The 16,441-nt window shown below is 40.6% G+C and overlaps 1 protein-coding gene across 1 annotated transcript in view; it reads left to right on the forward strand.

The window, feature by feature from the left end:
* Positions 1-16,441, forward strand: part of CFAP47 (cilia and flagella associated protein 47) — a 502,125-nt gene that overhangs the window by 154,446 nt on the left and 331,238 nt on the right. The gene's annotated exons all lie outside the window — the stretch shown is intronic.

The raw sequence follows: 16,441 nt of genomic DNA on the forward strand, positions 1-16,441 counted from the left end.
TGCAAGAATTTTGTGCATCAGGCCTCTGGTAATATATAATATTACTATTATCTATATACTAGGTGTACCAGTTAATAATGCGGATTTTTTTCAATAGATGGAGTTACACATATATTGATATAATAGCAGCCCGTTTGCACGAAGATTCGTGCAATAGACCTTCATTCACCTGGCTGCCTGCACCAGTTTTCTGCCGGCACTGGGGACCCAGGCCTTGGCTGTGGCCACCGCCTTCTGCCTTCTTTTAGGGTCAGGGCTTGGCCCCGGGTGGCGGCCTTGGGCTCGGCCGCACCCAGCGTCCCTGCTACGGATCTTAGGAGCTGACCCCCTGGTCATTGCCTGCGATCCGTGCAGGCTCCCCGCTGGTGCCCAAGGCTTTCCCGGCCTTGGGCTCGACCGCACCCAGCATCCCTGCTACGGATCTTAGGAGCCAACCCCCGGTGGTTGCCTGCGATCCGTGCAGGCTCCCCGCTGGTGCCCAAGGCTCGGCTGCACCCCGAGGTCCCTGCGACGGTTTCCTGGTGGGCGTGGCTGGTGGGCGTGTCTTGTGGGTGTAACGAAGGTATGGTCAATTTGCATATTACTCTATTATTAGGTAGGATATGCAATATGATATGTATGCTATTTTGTTGTATTGACAGCAAGCTTAAAAACTTCATATGTCAAATTTGCTGAAGGTGTTAACATCATAGATATTTTTATGCTTAAAAATGTTGAATTTCATGCCAAGAAAAGAGCATTTGTGGGAAGTTTATATCATTACTTTATTTTGAAGAAAAGTGCTGCTGAAAGTTATCCTATACTTTGGGAAGCTTATGGTGAACATGCTCCATCTCAAGATACTTGTGAACACTGGTTTAAACAATTAGATGCATGTCAAACTCAAAAACAACTTGCAGAAAGATTAATCGTTGCTTAGCAAACAATTTCCGATAGTTTACAAGCAATGGGAAAGATTTTAAAGCAAGGAAAATGGGTACCACAGCAACTGAACGAAAGAGAAATGGAAAACTGAAAAGTCATCAGTAAAATGTTGATTCAATGGCATGAAAGAAAGTCTTTTTTGCATCAAATTGTGACTGGCAATGAAAAGTGGATTTATTTTGAGAATCCCAAATGCACAAAATCATGGGTTGATCCAGGTCAACCATCAACATCGACTGCAAGGCCAAATCACTTCAGAAAGAAGATAATGCTCTGAATTTGGTGGGATCAGGAAGGTGTGGTGTATTATGAGCTTCTAAAACCAGGTAAAACCATTAATACTGATTGATACCAACAACAAATTATCAATTTGAACCACGCTTTTATCGTGAAATGACCAGAATGTGCCAGAAGACATGGCAAAGTAATTTTGCTTCATGATGACGCACCATCACACACTTAAAAAACCAGTTAAAGACACGTTAAAAGATCTTGCCTGCAAAGTATTAACCAACCTGCCATATTCACCAGACCTTGCTCCTTCAGATTACCACTTGTTCCAATCGATGGCACATGCACTTTCTGAGCAGCACTTCAAAACTTAGAAAGAAGTGGAAAATTGGGTCGCTGAATGGTTTGCCACAAAACAAGAAAAGTTCTATTGTGACGGTATCCACAAATTACCAGAAAGATGGGGAAATGTGTAGCTAGCAATGGACATTACTTTGAATAAGGACTTTTGATGTTTCTCTTAAAATTATTGTGTTTTCTTTGATTACAAAATCCGCATTATTAATCGGTACACCTAGTATATAATGTACACTGAGTGGCCAGATAATTATGATCTCTGAATGCATAATAATCTGGGCACTCAGTGTATATCCTATATAATAAAAAGCTAATATGCAAATTGTCCCCTCAACCAGTAGTGCGACCAGCAGGCAGGCTGGCCAACCGCCCATGTCAGCCTCCCCCTGGCCAGGCTGGCTGGACCCCACCCATGCATGAATTAATGCACCGGGCCTCTAATCCTATCTAATACAAGAGTAATATGCAAATTGAATGTACCTCCGCTACACCCGCAAGCCACGCCCACCAGCCAATCAGGAGCGAGTGTGCAAATTAAGCTGACCAAGATGGCTGCGGCCCCAGAGAGAGCAGGAGGGAGGCTTGGGTTTTCCCGGCGATGGAGGAAGCCAAGCTTTCCACACACCCTGGCCTGGCTTGGCCTCCACTTAAGGCTACAAAGTTTCAATTATAGAAGATAGATAAATCCCCATAGAAATGGCTGCCACCACGGAGGGAGCAGAAGGCTTGGCTTTGCTCCAGGCTACAAAGTTTCAATTGTAGAAGATAAATAAATCCCAGATACCAGGACCTCCACTTGGGTCACCGGGGGGCGTGGCCGGCCTGCAAACCACCACAGGCCCCTCGCCCGGGCCGCCCCACAGCCCAAGGGAACCCCCACCCTGATTCGGGACACCCTTCAGGGCAAACCAGCTGGCCTCGACCCATGCACCAGGCCTCTATCCTATCTAATAAAAGAGTAATATGCAGATTGACCATCACTCCAACACATAAGATGGCTGCCCCCATATGGTCAAAGATCCTTCCCCCATGTGGACACAAGATGACCACCACAAGATGGCCAGCAGGAGAGGGCAGTTGGGAGGGACCAGGCCTGCAAAGGTGGGCAGTTGGGGGTGATCAAGCCTGCTGGGGAGGGCAGTTAGGGGTAACCAGGCCAGCAGAGGAGGGAAGTTGGGGGTGACTGGGCCTGCAGGGAAGGGCATTTGGGGGCACCCAGGCCTGCAGGGGAGAGCAGTTGGGGGAGACCAGGCCTTCAGGGGAGGGCAGTTAGAGGTGACCAATTAGGGGCAAACAGGTTGGCAGGGGAGTGGTTAGGTGGTAATCAGGCTGGCAGGCATAAGGGGTTAGGGGCAATGAGGAAGGCAGGAAGGCGAGCAGTTGGGAGCCAGCAGCCCTGGATTGTGAGAGGGATGTCTGACTGACCGTTTAGGCCCAATCTCAGTGGGATCGGGCCTAAATGGGCAGTCGGACATCTCTCGAGGGCTCCCAGATTGGAGAGGGTGCAGGCTGGGCTGAGGGACAACACCCATCCTCCCCATGCACACCAGGCTTCTAGTGTGTGTGTGTGTATGTAGGGAAGGTAGACTTTAACCAAGTTTTTTATAATATACTAGGGGCCCGGTGCACAAAATTCATGCACGAGAGCAGGGGTGTCCCTCAGCCTGGCCTGCACCTTCTTGCAATCTGGGACCCCTTGGGGGATGTCTGACTGCTGGTTTGGTTTAGGCCTGATTCCTGCACAATCTGGGACCACTGGCTTCTAACTGGTCACCCATCTGCCTGCATGATTGCCCCTAAACACTCTGCCTGCCTGCCTGATCTCCCCTAACTCCTTTGCCTGCCTGTCTGATTGCCCCAACAACTCACCTACATTCCTGCCTGATCTCCCCTAACTGCTTACCTGCCTGCCTGATCACCCCAACCACTCACCTGCCTGCCTGATCTCCCCTATCCCCTCTGCCTGGCTGCCTGATCGCCCCTAACCACTCACGTGCCTGCCTGATCGCCCCTAACAGCCTCTGCCTGCCTGCCTCATCACCCCTAACAGCCTCTGCCTGCCTGCCTGATCGCCCCTAACCACTGTGCCTGCCTGTCTGATCGCCCCTAACTGCTTGCCCGCTGATTTCCCCTAACCACCTCTGCCTTGGCCCCCGCTGCCACGGCTTCATCCAGAAAGACATCCGGAATGACGTCTGGAAGGTCATTCAGCTGTCCAGTCTAATTAGCATATTACGCTTTTATTATTTTAGATTTGGTGCCTGTAGAAGTAAATAGAGTATGTAATGCAAAAGGAGTTACTGATAATGTCCTGGGTGGTGGGAGAATTTGGGAAGGCTGCGTAGGCTTCTGAGTAAAATCTGAAAGGACAAATTATGTTGGTCAGTGTTTATCCTCAATGGAAGCCTTTTTTGCATCCCTTTGTCCATATGTAAGTACATGGGTTCAGTAAAGAATAAAACACTCACTCATATATGGAATATAATGAACAACATAAAATGATGAACAAAAATAGATCCAGAGACAGAGAAACATCGATCAGACCATCAAACCTCAGAGGGAAGGTACGGGAGGGTGGGGGTAAGGGGGAGAGAACAACTAAAGGACTCGTATGCATGCATATAAGCCTAAGCAATGGACACAGACAACAGGGGGGTAAGGGCATGAGTCAGGGGAATAGGGGGTAGTAATTGGGGAATAAGGACACATATGTAAAACCTTAATCAATAAAGAAATTTTTAAAAAAGAATAAAACATTCCTTTGCTTTCTTTTTCTTCCTTTCTTTCTTTCTTCCTTCCTTCCTTCCTTCCTTCCTTCCTTCCTTCCTTCCTTCCTTCCTTCCTTCCTTCCTTCCTTTCTTTCTTTCTTTCTTTCTTTCTTTCTTTCTTTCTTTCTTTCTTATTCCTTAGGTAAGTTTATTCCTAGTTATCTTAATTTTTTTGGTGTGATGGTAAATGGGATTGCTTTTTTAGTCTCTCTTTCTGTAAGTTCATTATTGGTGTATAGAAATGCCATAGATTTCTTGGCATTAATTTTGTATCCTGCTACATTGCCAAATTCATTTATTAGGTCTAATAATTTTTCGATGGAGTCTTTAGGGTTTTCTATGTACACTATCATGTCATCTGTGAATAAGGACAGTTTTACTTCTTCTTTTCCAATTTGGATGCCTTTTAAAAATTTCTTCTTCTTGTCTAATCGTAATGGCTAATACTTCCAGTACTATGTTGAACAGGAGTGGTGAGAGTGGGCATCCCTATCTTGTCCCTGTTCTTAGGGGAAATGGTTTTAGTATTTGCCCATTGAGTATGATGTTGGCTGTAGGTTTGTTATATAAGGCTTTTATTATGTTGAGGTATGATCCTTCTATTCCCACCTTGCTGAGAGTTTTTATCAAGAAAGGGTGTTGGATTTTGTCAAATGCTTTTTCTGCGTCAATAGATATGACTGTGATTTTTATCTCTCAATTTGTTTATTGATTTGTGGATATGGTACCATCCTTGCATCACCAGGATAAATCCTACTTGGTCATGGTGTATGTTCCTTCTGATGTATTGTTGGATCCAATTTGCTAGAGTTTTGTTGACGATTTTGGCATCTATGTTCATGAGGGATATTGGTCTGTAATTCTCTTTTATTGTGTTGTCTTTATCTGTTTTTGGTATTCGGGTGATGCTGGCTTTGTAGAATGAGCTTGGAAGTGTCCTTGAATTTTTGGGGATAGTATTCAGAGGATACGTTTTAGTTCTTCCTTGAATGTTTGGTAAAACTCCCCTGTGAAGCCATCTGGCCTTGGGCTTTTGTTGCTGGAAGCTTTTTGATGACTGCTTTGATTTCTTCCATAGTTATCAGCCTATTGAGATTTGTAGATTCTTCCTGATTGAGTTTTAGAAGGTTGTATTTTTCTAGGAATATGTCCATTTCCTCCAGGTTGTCTAGTTTGTTGGAATAGAGTTGTCCATAGTATTTTTTAACAACCCTTTGTTTTTCTGTGGGGTCTGTTGTTATTTCTCCTCTTTCATTTCTGATTTTGTTTATTTGGGTCCTCTCTCTTTGCTTCTTGGTGAGCCTGGCTAGAGGTTCATCAATCTTGTTTATCCTTTCAAAGAACCAGCTCTTGGTTTTGTTGATCTTATGTATTGTTTTTGTGGTCTCTCTGTCATTTATTTCTGCTCTGGTCTTTATTATCTCCTTCCTTCTGCTCACTCTGGGCTTTTCTTGTTGCTCTCTTTCTAATTCTTTGAGTTGTAGAGTTATATGATTTATTACCATTTTTTCTTGTTTTTTGATGTAGGTCTGTAGTGCTATAAACTTCCCTCTCAGGACTGCTTTCATTGTGTACCATAGATTTTGGATTTTTGTGTTTTTATTGTCATTAGTTTCCAGGATGTTTTTAATTTCTTCTTTGATCTCATTGGTAACCCAATCATTATGTAATAGCATGCTATTCAGCTTCTAAGTGTTTGAATTTGGGGGGCTGTTTTTATTGTAGTTTATTTATAATATTATGCCATTGTGGTCTGAGAAGATGCTTGATATGATTTAAATCTTCTTGAATTTGTGGAGACTTTGCTTGTGACTCAATATGTGGTCTATTTTTGAAAATGTCCCATGTGCACTTGAGAAGAACTTATATTCCGTGGCTTTGGGGTAAAATGTTCTGAAGATGTCAATTAAGTCCATCTGATCTAGTGAATCATTTAGGATTGCTGTTTCTTTGCTGATTTTTTGTCTAGAGGATTTATCCATTGATGTCAGTGGTGTATTCAAGTCCCCTCCTATGATTGTATTATTGTCGATTTCTCCCTTGATATATTCCAGGAGTTTTTTATGTAGCTTTCTTTTTCTTATATATGACCATTTCATACTGAAGCTCCCTTGGGGATTAAGATGCTTGTCTTTTAATTTTGTTTCCTTCTTTAGACTTTGTCATATTAAGATTAGCTGAACTGGCACAAACTATAAATTATAATCACTATTGTATCTGCTAATATATCTGCTGCCATTGATAATGGTCCACTCCACACTCATGTGCCCTCAGCTTGCTGCTTGCACACCCTGTTTGTGTTTTCCAATTCCCCCCAAATCTGAAGAGTGTTATTGATATTGGCAGAGTATTACAAGTGGTAAAAACAAACAAACAAACAAACAAACAACTAGGTCTGGATGCTGAAGCAGTCTCATTTTTGCAAGATAATTTTTGTATTTGGGGTTTGATGGTTACTGGCAGTGCAGGACTAAGAGATGATGTTGAAAGGGCAGCAGTAGGAGATGATGACAGTCTTGCATGTTTTGCTTTGGTGTCCATGAGTGAGGCATAGGGGGAGAACCAGGATTGATTATGGAAATGAAAGCTTAGATAAATACAGGAAGCAGGAGGTAAACAGCTATTACTTAACACAGGTCGTGTCCTCAGTCCTAGTGTAGATATCATGGAATCCACAAATTAGCCTGGAAGGTTGATGTTTTTAGATCTTCATCTCTGTTTTACAAAAGAGGAATCTAAGGCCCATAGTATGATACAGTTTGTCCAACTTCACTCAGATGTTAAGTTGAGGAGCCAGGAATTTGAACTGAAGTTTTGTTTCCAAAGATTAGGCTCTTAGTCACCTTATTTTAACATTATTTAGATTGTTTACAATCATTTGGAAAAATTTACTATAGCTATACTTTTTTGAGAGTAACACTGTCATGGGTCGTATACAAACTTTCCAAAGAATAAGAAAAAGAAATGGTATATTTTTCTCTTCTGCTCCTTTGCATGTCTGTCTTTCTCTCACACACTCATGCATACACACACACACATTAATGAAGATTCCATGTTTGACATATAGTAATGGTAGTAATTAAAGTCTACCCCCAAAAAACTGGGTTATTTATTTATTTTTATGGATATATTAGTTTATCGATGAGACAAAAACTCATAAATTATCTCCATGGATACAGCATAAATAAGTGAATGTTTATAGTTTCACTAAAAGAGCCTGTGTTACAACTACCGCCAGTCAAACCTACAGAAGATGATTTTTACTTAAAAATAAATTTATTATATAGAAGTACTTATAAGATATCATACAACTCTTTTAGATGTTTTAAATTAATAGTGTTTGCAAAAGGCTGAAAATCAATGTATTAAATTGAAATCCAGTAACAAAACAACTGCTAAAGTCCTTCTTTGAAACTATACATTTCACGTCAATAAAATTTCAAAGTGGAAAACGCATATTTCTTATAAAAATTAAAATATTTTTTCCTACAAAAATTTAAGAAATGTGCTTATTATTGAAACAAAATATATCTTAACTTAAACATGTATGGCTTATGAGGGATTTTTGTGTTGGTTTATAAAATAGTTGAAATGATATGAAGAATGGTTTTTGAGGGAGTCAAGGAATACAATATTAAAATATAAATCTGCTCATTGCTGCTTTATGAAACAACCTCTATTCCAGGTTAAATTATGGTTTTATGGCCTCATTCAATTAAGCTTTTTTCTTTCTGACTTTTTTTTATTTTTACTCTTTGGTATATGAGGTCACAATGTAGGGGCAGGAATTCCATTGTCATGAGGGAGTGATTGCTTTTGATAATCTCCAAATCATTTACATTTTGTTTCAGAGTTGATATTTGTTTTTATGTTTACTTATGTATATTATGTGAAAATTCACACAGAGATCACACACATTAATGAAGATTCCGTTTGACATGGATCTGTTGATTAAGAGTTGTCAGAGTGTTATAATCCCCTATTTTGCATCATGGTTTTCACTCTAGGTTGAAGAGATTAAAATATTATATCCTGAAGGAACTTGTAATTATCAAAATGAAGTCTTGCCACTTGCTCTTGCTTTATGTTCACTATCTGACTAGTACTTTACCTAGACCAAGCAAAAAATGAAAGTTATGGCTTTGGTTGATTTATTTCATAGAAATCCTAAGAATGCCAAAGACAGTTTAATATTTTCCAGTGAGCTGATTTCAACTGCATGTTTAAGATTATCAGGAGGTTAGCTTGAATTAACAGTGCCTCTGTTAAGCCGCAAACAAAATTGAGAGTGCATAATTATAAATGTGGGACTCCAAAACTCTGAGATCCTCCATACATTTTTTTTCCCAGTTCACAAGTATTTAACACATATCCATTGTGCTCAAACCTGATTATATCTTATCTAGGTTTTTAGTACTTAAATTTAATTTGAATAACTTTACAGCAAATGAAAAAATCTGCTGTTTTATAAGAGAGCTAACATGAGTAATTGAAAATTAAAATTTAAACGAAATGAAATAAATCCAAATGACTCAATTATCAAATAGATATGGGGAGCTATTCAATTATCAGCTGCTTTCTCTTTAGAGCTATGGTTCTTGTGGCTGGATACCGAAATTACCTGGGAGTGTTAAAACATACACATGCCTCAGTCCATTCCACAGACTAGGATATAATTTGTCTGTAGGGTGACTGAGGTAGGCATTGCAAATTTAAAAAGCTTCTTGTTTGATTCAAATGGGGACCCTGTTGAGAATTCATCTCCCTGTTGAGAACCCTGGCTCTAGAACAGTGGTTCTTAAACTTTCCCCTGCAGAGGACTCACCTGGAGGGCTGGTTACAACAGATTCTAAGCTACACCTCCAGAGTTCCTAGATTAGTAAATCTTGGGTAGGACCTGCACTTTTTGTGAATCTAGCAAGTTCCCATTCAATGCTGAGTTTGCTAGCCTGGGCACAGACTTTGAGCATGTTTGAAAGGCAGAATTTCTAGTCCCAGTCCCGATCTAAGGAATCAGTAGCATCTGGATTTTAAAACTATCTCCAGGTGATTGAGGAGCCCAGTAAAGTTTGTGAAACACTGGACCTAAAAAGACTGAATAAGGGAAAATACCATCAAAAGGGATTAGATTAAACAGTGGAACACTGTTAAATATTTGGCAGGAAATAACATAACTACTAGGAAAATGTCCTAGCCAGTTTGCCTCAGTGGATAGAGAATCAGCCTGCAGACTGAAGGGTCCCGGGTTTGATTATGGTCAACGGCACATGCCTGGGTTGTGGGCTTGATCTCCAGTGTGGGGTGTGCAGGAGGCAGCCAATTAATGATTCTCTCATCATTGATGTTTCTGTCTCTCCCTCTCTCTTCCTCTCTGAAATAAAATAAAAGTATATTAAAAAAGAAAAGAAAAGAAAAGTGTTGCTGTAAAAATCCTTGGACTGTATACCCAACTTTCTTTTAGAATAGATTTGGTTTAGTTTACTCATATGTTATCTTACTTAATCCAGTTAAGAAGTCTACATTGTAAAGTATAATTCCAAATTTATAGCAGAGGAAATTGAAGTACTACTGTGTTTTTGTCTTTTGGACCCTCACCAACTATAGAGTGAAAGAACCTAGATTCGAGATCAAGTTCCATTATCTCTATCATACAACTTTGTTTCCCTTTAACTCTTCAAGTACTAGGATTTTATTGCTATAACATAGTCGGTTTGGTAAGAAAACAATGAAATTACTTTTAAGTTTTGATGTGTTATATAGCGTATAATCCACTATGAATAGGAAGATTTTGATATTTTAATGCAAGTTAAACTACACACTATGTTCTAAATGAGAGGTCAATTAGAAGTGTACAATAAGAATAGTACAGGGATCTTTGGTAGATGAGGGTGAACTAAAGTCAGGGCTGCTCATTAGCTGCCACACAGCGCTATGTCCTTGCCAGTGGATCTTGAAATATTTCTTTTTTAAAATTTCATTTTCTTTATTGATTAACGTATTACATGTGTCCTTATCTCCCCACTCATGCCCTCACCCCCCTGTTGTCTATGTCCATTGGTTAGGCTTATATGCATGCACACAAGTCCTTTGGTTGATCTCTCCCCTTTACCCGCACCCTCCCCTACCTTCTCTCTGAAGTTTTCTTTGCCAATTGATAACCAGCCACTATACTCAGTCCTCAGACCTGGTGCCTGACCTGCCTCAAGCACTCCTTCTGGACCTTGAACCCACTCAGAATCTAGTAACTAAAGGGTTAATGACTGTCATAGCCAGAGTTCTAAGGATCCCACACTATTTTCTTTTGGGTGGGTCTCAGCCTATATATAGTGATGCTATTGCTGAGAAATGCCTGGGACACTCATCTGGGCTATACTACTTATGGCAGCCCCCAAAGATATTTTCCCTTTCAAAGCCATTGTTATGTCGGGACTGGCCCTTGTGGTTTTCGTTATGATTGCAAAATGCACCTCAAAATAGCTATGGGGAACTTTGAAAAGCAAAGTTTATTACTAAAAGTCCAGGAGGGTAAAAGCCAAGTCTGAGGCCACCTGGAACCACACAGTGAGGTTGCCAGTAGAGAGACAGAGAGTGAGAGAGAGAGTGTGGGAGAGCCTGGGTTTCTTTCTTTATTGGGGTCAAGGGTAGGATGCCTAGGGTTTCACATGTTGACTCTTTATTAGTGAATTTAAAGCATAAGAGTGAAAGTTAAAGCAAAGGAAATGAAAAGCAAGTAGATTTATTGTTTTAGAATTATATCACTTTTTTTCTATATATGGTAACATTTTATCAACCTTGTTATGTATTCAAAAACATTTTTGATACATAATAAAACATGTTATGCTTACTCTCATTAAAATAATAGGACAATCACTTAAATTGAAATATTATTTTTAAAAGCATTCAATACCTAAAAACAAAATGAAGAGAAATGTTTTTTCTCAGTACATAATTTTGTATTTGTGTAGGGTACATAAATTGGGGTCTGTTTCTATTATTATTTTTTAAAAATGTATTTTATCGATTTCAGAGAAAGGAAATGAGAGGGAAAGAGAAACATCAATGATGAAAGAGAATCATTGATCGGCCGCCTCTTGCATGCCCCCCACTGGGGATTGAGTACACAACACAGGCATGTGCCCTGATGTGGGAATCAAACCCTGACCTCCTGGTTTATAGGTTGACACTCAACCATGGAGCCACACTGGCTGGGCTATTTCTATTATTTTTAAAAGTATTTTTAACATGCTCCTTCCAGACACCATACTGTTTTGGGAAGGGTAGGAACCCGCATCAGATAATGGAGATTAGCAGATCATGAATCAGACCCAGAGTCCAATCATGTGTGTGCTAGTGTATTCAGATTGGCGACACGACCTTAGTAACACTAGTGTAAATTAATATCTATTCTTTATGTGTCTTCCTAGGATATCCTATATAATAAAACCCTAATATGCAAATCAACTGAACAGCAGAACAACCGGTCGCTATGACTCACACTAACAACCTGGGGGCAGACGCTTAACACAGGAGCTGCCTCCAGCCCACAGGCCCAGACCAGCGGCTGCAGCGGGGGGCGGGGCTGGCAAGCGGGAAGCATCAGGCCAGCCAAGGCGGGTGCTAGCTGCCCCCCACTCAATCGCCCCACCCGTCACCCCACAGATTGGCGCTGATCACCAGCCAGGCCTAGGGACCCGACCCTACCTGTGCAGGAATTTCATGCACCAGGCCTCTAGTCCTATCTAATAAAAGAGCAATATGCAAATTGACCGTACCTCTACCACACCCACAAGCCAATCAGGAGCGAGTATGCAAATTGACCCAACCAAGATGGCTGCGGCCATGGAGCGAGCAGGAGGCTTGGGTTTCCCTGGCAATGAAGGAAGCCAAGCTTCCTACACACCCTGGCCAGCCCAGGCCTCCGCTCAAGGCTACAAAGTTTCAATTATAGAAGATAAATAAATCCCAACAAAAATGGCTGCGGCCACGGAGCAAGCAGGAGGCTTGGGTTTCCCCAGCGATGGAGGAAGCCAAACTTCCTGGCCAGCCCTGGCCTCCACTCAAGGCTACAAAGTTTCAATTATAGAAGATAAATAAATCCCAGACCCCAGGGGCGTAGCCAGCCTGCAAACCACCACAGGCCCCTCGCCCAGGCTGCCCCATGCCCCAAGAGAACCCCACCCTGATCCAGAACACCCTTCAGGGCAAACCAGCTGGCCCCCACCCATGCACCAGGCCTCTATCCTATTTAATAAAAGAGTAATATGCAAATTGGCCATCACTCCAACACACAAGATGGCTGCCCCCATGTGTCAAAGATGAATGCGCCCATGTGGATACAAGATGGCCACAACAAGATGGCCAGCAGGGGAGGGCAGTTGGGAGGGACCAGGCCTGCAAGGGAGGACAGTTGGGGGTGATCAAGCTGGCAGGGGAGGGCAGTTAGGGGTAACCAGGCCGGCAGAGGAGGGAAGTTGGGGGCGACCGGGCCTATAGGGAAGGGCAGTTGGGGGGAACCCAGGCCTGCAGGGGAGAGCAGTTGGGGGAAACCAGGCCTGCAGGGGAGGGCAATTAGGGGTGACCAGGCCTGCAAGGGAGGGCAATCAGGCTGGCAGGGGAGCAATTAGGCATCAATTAGGCTGGCAGGGGAGTGGTTAGGGGGTGATCAGGTTGGTAGGCAGAAGTGGTTAGGGCAATCAGGCAGGCAGATAGGCGAGCAGTTGGGAGCCAGCAGTCCTGGATTGTGAGAGGGCAGTCGGACATCCCTCGAGGGGTCCCAGATTGGAGAGAGTGCAGGCTGGGCTGAGGGACACACACCCCCGTGCATGAATTTTGTGCACCGGGCCTCTAGTTTAAAAATAAATATGTAAAGTGAGTCAAGAACCTCTAAGGGACACTGCCATATAGCTAGAAGCAACTTTTGAGGTATTCAAAGCTCCCCTTATGTATTAAGGAGAGCGATATTTAGGACGTGTTCATCTTTTGGAGGCCATTCTTAGCATAGACCTGCTGCAAATGAGCCATCTAGAATTTTAGCATTGTGGCCACTGAAAGGGAAATCTCAAGAGTATTTTAATAATCATCTAGTAGAACATAACTGAAGGCAGTGTTAGAATATTGCCCCAAAACATTTGTTGTATTTTGAGGGGTTGGTTTTGCATAACACAATGTATTTTTCTACCTTTCTTGGTATTGTATATGTAGGTAGAATCGGTAGTAAGGGGGGAGTAGAATTCTTAAGGGGCCATGCTTTGTTCTGACATAAGCATCTGTTCCTTATTCCTTACCCAGCCCCATGGAAGGCTGTAAAGATACCTTCATTCTATGAAGAACATTATTTTCATGGTAGATCTTTTAAACCAAGTCACAGGATTGTAGCACCATCTTTCCTAAAGTAGAATGTTTACTTATATTTAACCAAAACATAACATACCCGTGAATCATTATTAACTATATACAAAATAATACTAATAATTGTGATTTGTTCATTCACTTGTAGCAAAATGGGGGTATTTAAAATTTGTATAGAAACTGCCAAAGCACAGAAAGGGAATTCCAAGATAATATTTACCATTTCTTCTAAGATTATTAAAATCAGTGCTTTTAACACCAGGTTGCAAAAAAAGAAAAGTTAATCATCGATGACGTGATTTCTCTCTTTTCCTCCTTTTTCTTTTTTTAAAAATATAGAGTATTTTGATTGAATTCAGAGGAAGAGAGAGGGAGAGACAGAAACATCAGAGATGAGAGAGAATAATTGATTGGCTGCCTCTTGCACGCCCCCTACTGGGGATCGAGCCCACAACCTGGGCATGTGCCCCTGACTGGAATGGAACCTGGGACCTTTCACTCCACAGGCTGATGCTCTTTCAGTGAGCCAATCCAGCTAGGGCTTTTCCTTCTTTTTCTTCTCTTCATCCCCAATCTCTTCAGGCACCTGCCTGAAGGCAGGTCCTCACAGAGCTCCTAAAATTGCATGCCAATGCAGTCAGCTGCTGCAATTCTTCCCTGGAAACCCTACTTTAAACTGTGCTAACAACTATAGTATTTCCCCATAAGAATGCTGAGTTAAAAATAAAATATACTTATATATATATATGGCAACATTAGTGATTTAAAATTGTGAAAGAGCCCCTAAAGAGAGATTTTGAGATTTAAAAAATGGTTTACATTGATTACAGAATTATTTCCAGGTTGTTAGGCAGACTAAAAATGAGATTTTTTTTAAAAGAATTGATATATGTATAAAATAATGTGCAATGGACATATATTTCTAGACTTGATGACTATCTATTGATTTCTCATGTGTCTAAGGAAGAATTCTCTGCCCTTACCTTATTTTGCAGTGATACAAATCAATGAAATACATTCACTTGTGAAACATATGTCCATAGATTTATAAACATTTCTATCAAGCCTAAACTCTTTTAAAGGTCACTAAATTGGTTAATAGCCACATATTTGCCAGAATTATTAATGCTCATAAATAACTGTATCTTTATGGACTGCAGATAACATATTATGGGTTATTGCATTGCCCACAAAAGCAGCTATAACTTTACTCCTTTTCCCTCCACTCAAGAAAGAATATTGAAAAACAAATGTGTGAGAATCACAGTATCATGAGGAATGTTTTCAATCTATTTTGATCTATTAAAAATAAATAAAAATCTGTAACTTTATTGCTGATTAACAAAATGAAATTCGATGTCCTCACTTGTGATAGAGACATTCTTGTCTGGCCATATCATGGATGCCCTCGATTGTTACAAATATACATTACAGCAGTAGATTAAATTCCATTGATTGACCTAACTGCCATAAAAGTGCTAGCTATAGTAAACCTTCAGTATTTAAATTAACATTTCAATTTAACCTTTTGTGTGTAAATAAAGTTACATTTGAATTACTTTGCTAGCAATTATTGAATTGAGAAACATTGTGAATAGGTGTGGATCAGCTGCTTTGGAAAACTTCCTCAAAGATGTTTGTTTTGTGTAATAAATTCCCCTAAAACAAATACAGTCATCCAAGTTATTCTATTATTTGTAAGTCTTTATTTAAATACCGTGTGGATGGCCATAAGCACTTGTTTTTGCTAGTGATGGTAGGGATGATGGGTTTTTAACAATGAAAAGCACTTTCAAAGGGCTGACCTGATACTTTTTTCTCTCATTTCTCACTCTATTCAGTCCTGTAAATAGAAATCTAGATCATTATTCCAAAGTAGTGTCAGCTATAAGCTCTTCTGCAACTCTTCATATCCACTGCCAGTTTTTCAAACATATATTTAATAATTTTCTAGCTGTCTTATGGAGAAAGGTTTGAACAGAAAAGCATATTAAGGCTAAAGAGACAAGCTTCCAATGTCATACCTGCAGCCCTGCCCCTTCTTCTTCTCTGCTCAACTCACTGTGAATTCAAACCATGTTCAATAGCACTGCTTTTAGAATGTTAGATCTGCCTCTAACATTCGGTTAAAATGAGAAAGATATAAATAATATCATAATATTTCTCATGGTGTTTGACATATTGTTGAGAGGCCATCACTGTACTTCATACACTGTTGGAAAATGATAAAATACTATAATTACCAAGCCATTTATCACATAGAGTTAACATGAAGCTACAAAGTTTCATCCCTAAAGTGATTTGGGATGACAAGCAAAGAGTCTCTTAAATCTTCACTATTGATAGTGACATAATTAGAGATGTGTAATTAGAGTAGTAATTATTCACCAGCTAATGACCAGAGAGATGAATGATGAGACTTTGCACACCTTATTTAATGAATTATATGTGGTCAACATGCCATTCAATATAAAAATTATAGTTTATAAAAATATAATTTGCATTTTATTGGTTATTCTCTACTGCAGACATACGTTCTTACTTGACTTTTTTTCTAACTTAGATGTCTGTTGGTTTTACCTTTTCTAGCATATAGTAGGTTAATATCTAAAATTCAGTAGTGTGGATAATGATCAACTAGGACTCAGGCAGTGATGGCTGTTCGGATGTGGAGAAAGGTATATGGTGTATGATGTGTGTGTGTGTGTGTGTGTGTGTGTGTGTGTGTGTGTGTGTGTGTGTGTGTACATGACTGATTCAAGTGTAAAATTATCTTGATATACTATTGTAATGCAGAACTGAAACCAATAAAG

Source organism: Eptesicus fuscus, chromosome 1, assembly GCF_027574615.1.
Source record: "Eptesicus fuscus isolate TK198812 chromosome 1, DD_ASM_mEF_20220401, whole genome shotgun sequence".
Taxonomy (NCBI): Eukaryota; Metazoa; Chordata; class Mammalia; order Chiroptera; family Vespertilionidae; genus Eptesicus; species Eptesicus fuscus.